The sequence below is a fragment of the Nerophis lumbriciformis genome, linkage group LG07 (assembly GCF_033978685.3).
Source record: "Nerophis lumbriciformis linkage group LG07, RoL_Nlum_v2.1, whole genome shotgun sequence".
Classification (NCBI taxonomy): domain Eukaryota; kingdom Metazoa; phylum Chordata; class Actinopteri; order Syngnathiformes; family Syngnathidae; genus Nerophis; species Nerophis lumbriciformis.
Window position 1 is genome coordinate 22962501 of NC_084554.2, and position 11483 is coordinate 22973983.

Consider the following 11483-nt stretch of genomic DNA (forward strand, 5'->3'; position numbering starts at 1 on the left):
GCTTCAAGCGGATGGATGGTGAACAAGTATGCGGCAAAAGCGTTGCTACAAAGTGTAGCACCACTGCTAATGTGTAGCATCATTTGAAAAGTCACCCGCTAGAGAATGAAGAGTGCTTGAAACTCCGCATGTCAACATCTCCATTCGGTGCCACACCCACAAAATGCCCAAGCAATCATTTCCACATCAACACTGTATGAAAAACAATAGTCAACAACAGAAGGAGATAACGTCCGCAGGAACCTACCACATAGCGAAGGACATACACTATTTGATTTCCTATTATGCAGCTAATTTTTATTTGACAGTTATTGAAATATCTTGTGTGACCATGCACAAATGTGCACTTTATTTGTTTTAAACTATTGTAGTGGTGTTCTGTACAAAAAGTGCACTTTAATTTAGTGTTGTTTAGATAAGTCATCTTAGTGACATCATGCACAAATGATAGCTTGTTTTAAAATGTCTGGCAATCTTGCACTTTCTGTTTAGGAAATGACATGAATTTTTGTGCCACTGCTTAATAACTGTTTAATTAATACAGTTTTGGTAAATTGACTTAGTTCTGGTTTCCCTCTCTGCATGAAAGTTTAAAATTAGCACATATTAATGAATTTTAATATATATATGTATACACACACACACACATATATATACACATACATACATACATACATATATATATTTATATATATATATATATATATATATATATATATATATATACACACACACACATGTATATATATATTTTTTTTTTACTAAAAAGTGCCAACAAAGAGTGTTATGTAGAGATTATCTGATGCACACAGTGAATAAAACAAATCGTAATAATCCAACATAATTACGATCATTGATTATAATATTATAAATTCATCAACTGGAAGTTAGGTCTCCTTTTGTATTTAAAACCTAGTATTTTTTTCTAACTTTAATCCAGGGTCCTTAATGCACCTCAGTTATGGGCAATGACATGCAAAAGTGAACCTTGTATGGAGTAAAATTTCTGCCAAAACTCCACAAACACAATATTGTTTTTACTCACGGGAAACAATTTGGAAGTAAAAACAAAACCCAGATTTTCTTCAATTAAAAAAACGATTCAAAAGAATAAAGCAAATTTCTGCAAAGTAAAAAAACAATTTGCAAGTATAAAAACTTTTTTCTTCAATTAAAAAAACGATTCACAAATATAACCATTTTCTTTAAGTTAAAACTTTTGGCAGCACTCTATAACGTCATGTGGTGCTGCTGAGTCAATTTAAGGCCGTCAGAGCTACTGTTATTTGCACATGGTGCCGTCCGTCAAAAACAATAACAAAAAAGAAGCAGGGTAGGGTGTAAAATGTCGGACAAAAGAAAGGCTAAATTTACAGGTTGAGCTTTTTTTCCATGCAAAAATAACAGTAGTTCCGACTGCCTTATAGTCTTTGGTATGACTCAATAATAGAGCTACGCATCACATCGGGTCTAAATCACAAAATAAAAAATCATCAATATTTCTACCAAAACTGAAAGTTCTTCAGAGGGGCTCTAATAAATAAAGAGGGTTAAAACACCGATCACTATTCGGTCACTATTCAATCGGTAATGGAAGACACGATTGGTACACGCATGCGCGAAGACTACGTCACTTCTGTCAAATTGTTTTACGGCATGTTATGATCGTGCCAGTCATTCAAGTTACCATGGTGTTCTCTTTTGCAAGCTTTGAAAAACAATGTCATATAAAGGATTACATACAAAACAAAAAACATTACTTAAAAAATACAGTATTTATATTCTCCAATGGGCTCACCACCCATAGCAGGGGTCATAGAGGTCGGGTGCGATGTGAGCTGGGCGGAAGCCGAAGGCAGGGCACTTGGCGGTCCGATCCTCGGCTACAGAAGCTAGCTCTTGGGACGTGGAACGTCACCTCGCTGGGGGGGAAGGAGCCTGAGCTAGTGCGCGAGGTAGAGAAGTTCCGGCTAGATATAGTCGGACTCACTTCGACGCACAGAAAGGGCTCTGGAACCAGTTCTCTCCAGAGGGGCTGGACTCTCTTCCACTCTGGCGTTTCCGGCAGTGAGAGGCGACGGGCTGGGGTGGCAATTCTTGTTTCCCCCCGGCTCAGAGCCTGTACGTTGGAGTTCAACCCGGTGGACGAGAGGGTAGCTTCCCTCCGCCTTCGGGTGGGAGACGGGTCCTGACTGTGGTTTGCGCTTACGCGCCAAACCGCAGCTCAGAGTACCCACCATTTTTGGATTCACTCGAGGGAGTACTTGAGAGTGCTCCCCCGGGTGATTCCCTCGTTCTACTGGGGGACTTCAATGCTCATGTTGGCAGCGACAGTGAAACCTGGAGAGGCGTGATTGGGAAGAATGGCTGCCCGGATCTGAACCCGAGCGGTGTTTTGTTATTGGACTTTTGTGCCCGTCACAGATTGTCCATAACGAACACCATGTTCAAACATAAGGGTGTCCATATGTGCACTTGGCACCAGGACACCCTAGGCCGCAGTTCCATGATCGACTTTGTAGTTGTGTCATCGGATTTGCGGCCTCATGTTTTGGACACTCGGGTGAAGAGAGGGGCGGAGCTTTCTACCGATCACCACCTGGTGGTGAGTTGGCTGCGATGGTGGGGGAGGATGCCGGACAGACCTGGCAGGCCCAAACGCATTGTGAGGGTTTGCTGGGAACGTCTAGCAGAGTCTCCTGTCAGAGAGAGTTTCAATTCCCACCTCCGGAAGAACTTTGAACATGTCACGAGGGAGGTGCTGGACATTGAGTCCGAATGGACCATGTTCCGCGCCTCTATTGTCGAGGCGGCTGATTGGAGCTGTGGCCGCAAGGTAGTTGGTGCTTGTCGTGGCGGTAATCCTAGAACCCGTTGGTGGACACCGGCGGTGAGGGATGCCGTCAAGCTGAAGAAGGAGTCCTATCGGGTTCTTTTGGCTCATAGGACTCCTGAGGCAGTGGACAAGTACCGACAGGCCAAGCGGTGTGCGGCTTCAGCGGTCGCAGAGGCAAAAACTCGGACATGGGAGGAGTTCGGTGAGGCCATGGAAAACGACTTCCGGACGGCTTCGAAGCAATTCTGGACCACCATCCGCCGCCTCAGGAAGGGGAAGCAGTGCACTATCAACACCGTGTATGGCGAGGATGGTGTTCTGCTGACCTCGACTGCGGATGTTGTGGATCGGTGGAGGGAATACTTCGAAGACCTCCTCAATCCCACCAACACGTCTTCCTATGAGGAAGCAGTGCCTGAGGAGTCTGTGGTGGGCTCTCCTATTTCTGGGGCTGAGGTTGCTGAGGTAGTTAAAAAGCTCCTCGGTGGCAAGGCCCCGGGGGTGGATGAGATCCGCCCGGAGTTCCTTAAGGCTCTGGATGCTGTGGGGCTGTCTTGGTTGACAAGACTCTGCAGCATCGCGTGGACATCGGGGGCGGTACCACTGGATTGGCAGACCGGGGTGGTGGTTCCTCTCTTTAAGAAGGGGAACCGGAGGGTGTGTTCTAACTATCGTGGGATCACACTCCTCAGCCTTCCCGGTAAGGTCTATTCAGGTGTACTGGAGAGGAGGCTACGCCGGATAGTCGAACCTCGGATTCAGGAGGAACAGTGTGGTTTTCGTCCTGGTCGTGGAACTGTGGACCAGCTCTATACTCTCGGCAGGGTCCTTGAGGGTGCATGAGAGTTTGCCCAACCAGTCTACATGTGTTTTGTGGACTTGGAGAAGGCATTCGACCGTGTCCCTCGGGAAGTCCTGTGGGGGGTGCTCAGGGAGTATGGGGTATCGGACTGTCTGATTGTGGCAGTCCGCTCCCTGTATGCTCAGTGCCAGAGCTTGGTCCGCATTGCCGGTAGTAAGTCGGACACGTTTCCAGTGAGGTTTGGACTCCGCCAAGGCTGCCCTTTGTCACCGATTCTGTTCATAACTTTTATGGACAGAATTTCTAGGCGCAGTCAAGGCGTTGAGGGGATCTGGTTTGGTGGCTGCAGGATTAGGTCTCTGCTTTTTGCAGATGATGTGGTCCTGATGGCTTCATCTGGCCAGGATCTTCAGCTCTCGCTGGATCGGTTCGCAGCCGAGTGTGAAGCGACTGGGATGAGAATCAGCACCTCCAAGTCCGAGTCCATGGTTCTTGCCCGGAAAAGGGTGGAGTGCCATCTCCGGGTTGGGGAGGAGATCTTGCCCCACGTGGAGGAGTTCAAGTACCTCGGAGTCTTGTTCACGAGAGAGGGAAGAGTGGATTGTGAGATCGACAGGCGGATCGGTGCGGCGTCTTCAGTAATGCGGACGCTGTATCGATCCGTTGTGGTGAAGAAGGAGCTGAGCCGAAAGGCAAAGCTCTCAATTTACCGGTCGATCTACGTTCCCATCCTCACCTATGGTCATGAGCTTTGGGTTATGACCGAAAGGACAAGATCACGGGTACAAGCGGCCGAAATGAGTTTCCTCCGCCGGGTGGCGGGGCTCTCCCTTAGAGATAGGGTGAGAAGCTCTGCCATCCGGGAGGAGCTCAAAGTAAAGCCGCTGCTCCTCCACATCGAGAGGAGCCAGATGAGGTGGTTCGGGCATCTGGTCAGGATGCCACCCGAACGCCTCCCTAGGGAGGTGTTTAGGGCACGTCCGACCGGTAGGAGGCCGCGGGGAAGACCCAGGACACGTTGGGAAGACTATGTCTCCCGGCTGGCCTGGGAACGCCTCGGGGTCCCACAGGAAGAGCTGGACGAAGTGGCTGGGGAGAGGGAAGTCTGGGCTTCCCTGCTTAGGCTGCTGCCCCCGCGACCCGACCTCGGATAAGCGGAAGAAGGTGGATGGATGGATGGAGTATTTATATTGAAATTACAAAAGCCTGATCGATGTGCTCAGCAGCCTTGAATGGCAAAGAAATCAATCTTATCTTATTTACATTAAATACATAATTTCACAATACTGATCATTTAAAAGTATAGTTTTTGTTTCACCACAGATATAGATTTGTGTGCTGTTTAAAAAAATATGCGATGGGATTAAGTGGCACACAGTGCGTCATTTATTGCAATGACAGAAAAGTAAAAGTGGTTAAAAATGCGGCGATAATACTCCCATTTTTTTTAAATGTACCCCTTTGTTAATTTTTATATTCTTGTTCCCTTTTACTCCTAGTTAAGCTACGGTTTTTATACAAAACATTAATAAAACATTACCTATCACAGAACATGAAGGAGCAGAAGCTCTGTCGTAAAATGTTGCAAGTTAAGAAAGTGACGTACTCTTTGCGCAGGGGTGGACCCATCGAATAGTGACAATGACTTTAACTCAACACTTCTGTTTGTTTGAGATTGTCATTACTGCCACAAGTGGCAGCAAAGTGTGTTACAACGTAGTGCCACTGTTGCCCATACCGCTTACAGCCTTAAGCCTGCTCAGTGGCCTTGTGGTTAGAGTGTCCGCCCTGAGATTGGTAGGTTGTGAGTTCAAACCCCGGCCGAGTCATACCAAAGACTATAAAGATGAGACCCATTGCCTTCCTGCTTGGAACTCAGCATCAAGGGTTGGAATTGGGGGTTGTATCACCAAAATGATTCCCGAGCACGGCCATCGCTGCTGCTCACTGCTCCCCTCACCTCCCAGGGAGTGAACAAGGGGATGGGTCAAATGCAGAGGTTAATTTCACCACACCTAGTGTGTGTGTGACTATCAGTGGTACTTTAACTTTACAGCTGAGAAGCAGCCCTCAAGGAGGCGCTTACGGCCTAACAATGGGCCCCTGCCCTATGGTTAAATAACACTGGTCATAGGCACACTTATTAATAGGGGTGGGAATCAAAAACGGTTCGGAACCAGTTCCCAGTGTATCAATTTCTTGGAATCGCTTGCCATTTTGTCAAGCGATTCTCTTCTCGGGTGAGGTTGAAGTCATGAAGCAACGTGTGCACTGCATAGTAACATCAGATTTCAAGATGGCGATGCCTGGTCGAAACAAACACTAAAATTTTGTGAGAAAAGATTTCGAAAGCGCTACTTGTAATAATTATAATGCTGCTTTTTCATCAAGAAGAGGACATGCAAGCCATATACTCAAACATTTGAACACACAGCATGCAATAATAATAAATGAAAGTCGCGTTTCTGAATGGCTCCGATCTCATCCCAGGCAGCAGTAACGCTAGCACGTCATCTGAATAAACAGGTACTAACTCAACGCCTATCATGTTAGCGCTATTATTTGTTAAATTGAAATAAATGCCTTCTTATTTAGATGAGCATGACAAAAAATAGATTCTAACTGGCTCTGAGCGACTAAGTTTGTGATCTATTTGCTACAGTAGACACTCCTAATTTACGGTAGGTGAATGTTTAATTGTAGTCAGAGAAAAGTTGCATGTTTTCCTCCCACCAGATTTTCCCTCAGTCCTTATATTATACAAGTGAAAAAAAAAAAACTGAAGATTGTGTACAAGTCCATTCATGTCAGCAATTAACTTCACAAATGTGAAACTAACAGTGACCGGCAGTAACAAGCTACATGTAGCTAAGCTACATAGCTTAACTACATTTCCCAGTAGCTTGGCAGTAGCTTAGCTACTTTTTTAACGAGTAGCTTTTTCTGGAGCTCAGCTACTTTTAGACCTATGTAGCTGGGTAGCTTACATCAAAGCTACAAGCTACAAAGAGAAAATTTACTGCAAATCCAGGCAAAGAAAATATGGAGAAAATACAATGACCTGGATGAATGAGAACTACCATACATACGGAAAACACCCATGATGCACAATTGGCTAAGGTTAGGGTGAAACATTACGCCAATTTGAGGCTAGATAAGGCAGGTCATTGAAACTAGTAAGCAAAATCATAACAGTCTCACACTCATGTCACATGACGACGAGGGAGTCAGACAGAGGGACGCTTCAAGCTGACTACTCAAAAAAATCAAATCAAATACATACTTGAAAATAAATTCTCTCCCGGAGATTCGATTTTTCCTTTAGTAATGAAGATAACCTGTAGGAAACCCACAATAATGCGTGTCCTTGGCCATTTTTGGACAAATGTATGCATTTAGAGAAAACAACATTTTAATTTAATGAACTATAATAAATAAATCAGTGGCCTTGTGGTTAGAGTGTCCGCCCTGAGATCGGTAGGTCGTGAGTTCAAACAGTCATACAAAGATTACAAAAATGGGACCTATTACCTCCCTGCTTGGCACTCAGCATCAAGGGTTGGAATTGGGTGTTAAATCACCAAAATTATTCCCGAGCACGGCCACCGCTGCTGCTCACTGCTCCTCTCACCTCCCAGGGGGTGGAACACGGGGATGGGTCAAATGCAGAGGGTAATTTCACCTAGTGTATGTGTGACTATCAATGGTACTTTAACTTTAACTTTAAATACATACAGTGGGATGTGGGGACCCCTGGAGGTGTACCCAGTTAAATGACAGATAGTTAAAGTAATGGATCTTTGTTGTGTCCATTTGTACACTCTCAGTTACATTCACATTGATATTATACATGTGGGCACATAGATAGGAATGCTGTTAAATGTAGCTTTTGTTAAATGTAGCTTTGGCTTACAATTTATGCAAACCTTCAATTGAAAATCTCAGAAAATGTGGGGTTTCAAAAAGTGAAAATCATCAAAATTACATTAAAGGCTTGACATATCTCTCTTTGCATATAATGAGTTATTATCACATTAGTATACAGTGATGGGCAAGCTACTTGAAAAATGTAGTAAGCTAAGCTACAAGTTACTCTCGGTTAAATGTCGCTAAGCTACAGGGGAAGTTATCCCCGGAGAATTGTAGCAAGCTACACTACAAGCTACCCAGCAAAAAGAGCTTGCTACAATTCTCCGGGGATAACTTCCCCTGTGGCTTAGCGACATTTAACCGAGAGTAAGTTGTAGCTTAGCTTACTATATTTTCGAAGTAGCTTGCCCATCACTGTATACTAATGTGATATTAAGTCATTATATGCAAAGTGAGATATGTCAAGCCTTTAATATAATTTTGATGATCTCCACTTACACTTTTTGAAAACCCACATTTTCGGAGATTTTCAATTCAAAGTTTTCATAAACTGTAAGCCATAATGTTCAAAATTATAACCAATAAAGGCTTAACATATTTCACTTTGCATGTAATACGTTAATATCATTCTTGTGTAATTTCCACATTACTTATTTTCTTAAATTCTACAAAATAATATTTATATAATAAATAAATAAAAATATATTTTTTTACAAGTACCTTTTTTTATTCTAAGCCACGTATGTGACCTCCCTGTAGGCTTTCTGGGGTCTTTCTGGGGTCATGTAACCTCTAAGCTAAACAAAATTGAGGCTAATCCACCTGGTTTTTCTTTCTTATTTTCCAAATAAGAATCAATAAGAGAAGGTGGAAATGACTAAGGTCTATTCAGGTGTACTGGAGAGGAGGATACGCCGGATAGTCGAACCTCGGATTCAGGAGGAACAGTGTGGTTTTCGTCCTGGTCGTGGAACTGTGGACCAGCTCTATACTCTCGGCAGGGTCCTTGAGGGTGCATGGGAGTTTGCCCAACCAGTCTACTAGTGTTTTGTGGAATTGGAGAAGGCATTCGACCGTGTCCCTCGGGAAGTCCTGTGGGGAGTGCTTAGAGAGTATGGGGTATCAGACTGTCTGATTGTGGCGGTCCGCTCCCTGTATGATCAGTGTCAGAGCTTGGTCCGCATTGCCAGCAGTAAGTCGGACACATTTCCAGTGAGGGTTGGACTCCGCCAAGGCTGCCCTTTGTCACCGATTCTGTTCATAACTTTTATGGACAGAATTTCTAGGCGCAGTCAAGGCGTTGAGGGGATCTGGTTTGGTGGCTGCAGGATTAGGTCTCTGCTTTTTGCAGATGATGTGGTCCTGATGGCTTCATCTGGCCAGGATCTTCAGCTCTCACTGGATCAGTTCGCAGCTGAGTGTGTAGCGACTGGGATGAGAATCAGCATTTCCAAGTCGGAGTCCATGGTTCTCGCCCGGAAAAGGGTGGAGTGCCATCTCCGGGTTGCGGAGGAGACCCTGCCCCAAGTGGAGGAGTTCAAGTACCTCGGAGTCTTGTTCACGAGTGAGGGAAGAGTGGATCGTGAGATCGACAGGCAGATCGGTGCGGCGTCTTCAGTAATGCGGACGCTGTATCGATCCGTTGTGGTGGAGGAGCTGAGCCGGAAAGGCAAAGCTCTCAATTTATCGGTCGATCTAAGTTCCCATCCTCACCTATGGTCATGAGCTTTGGGTTATGACCGAAAGGACAAGATCACGGGTACAAGCGGCCGAAATGAGTTTCCTCCGCCGGGTGGCGGGGCTCTCCCTTAGAGATACGGTGAAAGGCTCTGCCATCCGGGGGGGAGCTCAAAGTAAAGCCGCTGCTCCTCCACATCGAGAGGAGCCAGATGAGGTGGTTCGGGCATCTGGTCAGGATGCCACCCGAACGCCTCCCAAGGGAGGTGTTTAGGGCACGTCCAACCGGTAGGAGGCCACGGGGAAGACCCAGGACACGTTGGGAGGACTGTCTCCCGGCTGGCCTGGGAACGCCTCGGGATTCCCCGGGAAGAGCTGGACGAAGTGGCTGGGGAGAGGGAAGTCTGGGCTTTCCTGCTTAGGCTGCTGCACCCGCGACCCGACCTTGGATAAGCGGAAGAAGATGGATGGATAGATGAAAGAGAACTATTACGGAAGCGAGTCTTTAAGCAGAATCGAAAGTGGAATTGGAACCGGAAAAATCTTATCAATTCTCATTCCTTCCTATCAATGACAAAAAAAGTAAATTTTTTCCTGCGATTCATTTTTATTTAACTATTAACAAACTGCGATTTAATGCAGTAGATCAGTGGTTCTCAAACTTTTTTTGTCATCCCCCACTTTGGACAAGGGCGAGTTTTCAAGCCCCACCTGCCCCCATCGCCCCAACAGAACGCTAACACCAAGCTTAACATTTTCAAATTTATTGAACATCAAGTAACATCAAGTTGTATACATTCAAACTCAATCACATAAAATAACATCAAGTTCAATAATAAATAAAATAACTGTGCAGCTGTGGTATAACTTGCCCATCCATCCATTTTCTAACGCTTATTCCCTTTGTGGTCGCGGGGGGCGCTGGAGCCTATCTCAGCTACAATCGGGCGGAAGGCGGGGTACACCCTGGACAAGTCGCCACCTCATCGCAGGGCCAACACAGATAGACAGACAACATTCACACTCACATCCACACACTAGGGCCAATTTAGTGTTGCCAATCAACTTATCCCCAGGTGCATGTCTTTGGAGGTGGGAGGAAGCCGGAGTACCCGGAGGGAACCCACGCAGTCACGGGGAGGACATGCAAACTCCACACAGAAAGATCCCGAGCCCGGGATTGAACCCAAGACTACTCAGGACCTTCGTATTGTGAGGCAGATGCACTAACCCCTCTGCCACCGTGAAGCCCAAACTTCAATCAATCGCATTAAATATGCAATCGTTTGACAGCCCCTATAATCCTCTATGATGCATCCATCACATATGCATTTATAAACTAAAGTTATTAAACGTTGGACTGCATGTCAAAATCAAGAACAATCACTGCATTTCAAATCAAGAACAATCACTGCATTTGTTGTGTATTACATTTGCACACAATTACACACATTTGCAGCCTACAGTAGCAGGCTTGACTGCTTCACCTGGTCCACTTTAGCCAGAAGCTAACATTTCCATGCAGAAAAGCCACATTTCCTTAGCATGGCAGCTCCCCAAAACAGACATGCATTTTGAGGACCACAGAAAGAGAAAGACATGTGTAAAAAACGTCGTATGTTACTAACCAGGCGACATAATGTAACATAGCGTTGCGTTAAAGCCCCATCATGGCAGGTCGGCCGAGCACCCTTCGTGCTAGCGTCACCATAGCGCTCCATCTCTCCTAGCTAGCTAGCATCACCATAGCGCTCAGTCTACACAACGCCGGAGTCTCGGCTCTTCTAACTGCCTTTCGGTAACGTAACGAAGGTGGCGAACAGCCCAGTGAGTATTTCAACAACCCTTGACAAATATTTTAGCCATTTTGTTTACCTTTGTCGCGGGCCAGACCCCAGTAACACCTCCAACATTGGCAAACACTAAAGAGAACTGGACGGTGTGTGAGACATGCCATCTTATACGTGGGGGAGGTCATTAAAGTTGAAGCGCGTCAAAAAAATGTAAATTGCCATTAGTAATATGCATTATCTACGAGGAAATTGTGGGAAAATGTTTTTTAAACGTTTTATATCGCTGTCATAAGGAGATGACAGACTGAGAAGATTATTGAATAAATCAGACACTCCCCGCTGGTGGCCGGAATGGTTCAGTCTTGGTTGTCCTCTTCAACGGCTTGGATTCATTGTATTTACATTTCCAGATTAACTTTGTTTGAATCAAATATTGACTTTAATCACCTGAAAGGTTGAAAGACCATGTTTCGTCAAGCTCAAATATGACGTTTCTTTCCTCTAG

The 11483-nt window shown here is 45.3% G+C and overlaps 1 protein-coding gene across 4 annotated transcripts in view; it reads right to left on the reverse strand.

Moving 5' to 3' along the window:
• Positions 1–11154, reverse strand: part of stau2 (staufen double-stranded RNA binding protein 2) — a 277028-nt gene extending 265874 nt beyond the window's left edge. For all 4 annotated transcript variants that reach the window (XM_061965635.2, XM_061965637.1, XM_061965638.2 and 1 more), the window contains exon 1: positions 11061–11154. The gene's annotated coding sequence lies outside the window, so the exon portion shown is untranslated. The remainder of the gene's footprint in view (positions 1–11060) is intronic.
• Between the last annotated feature and the right edge of the window lie 329 nt (positions 11155–11483).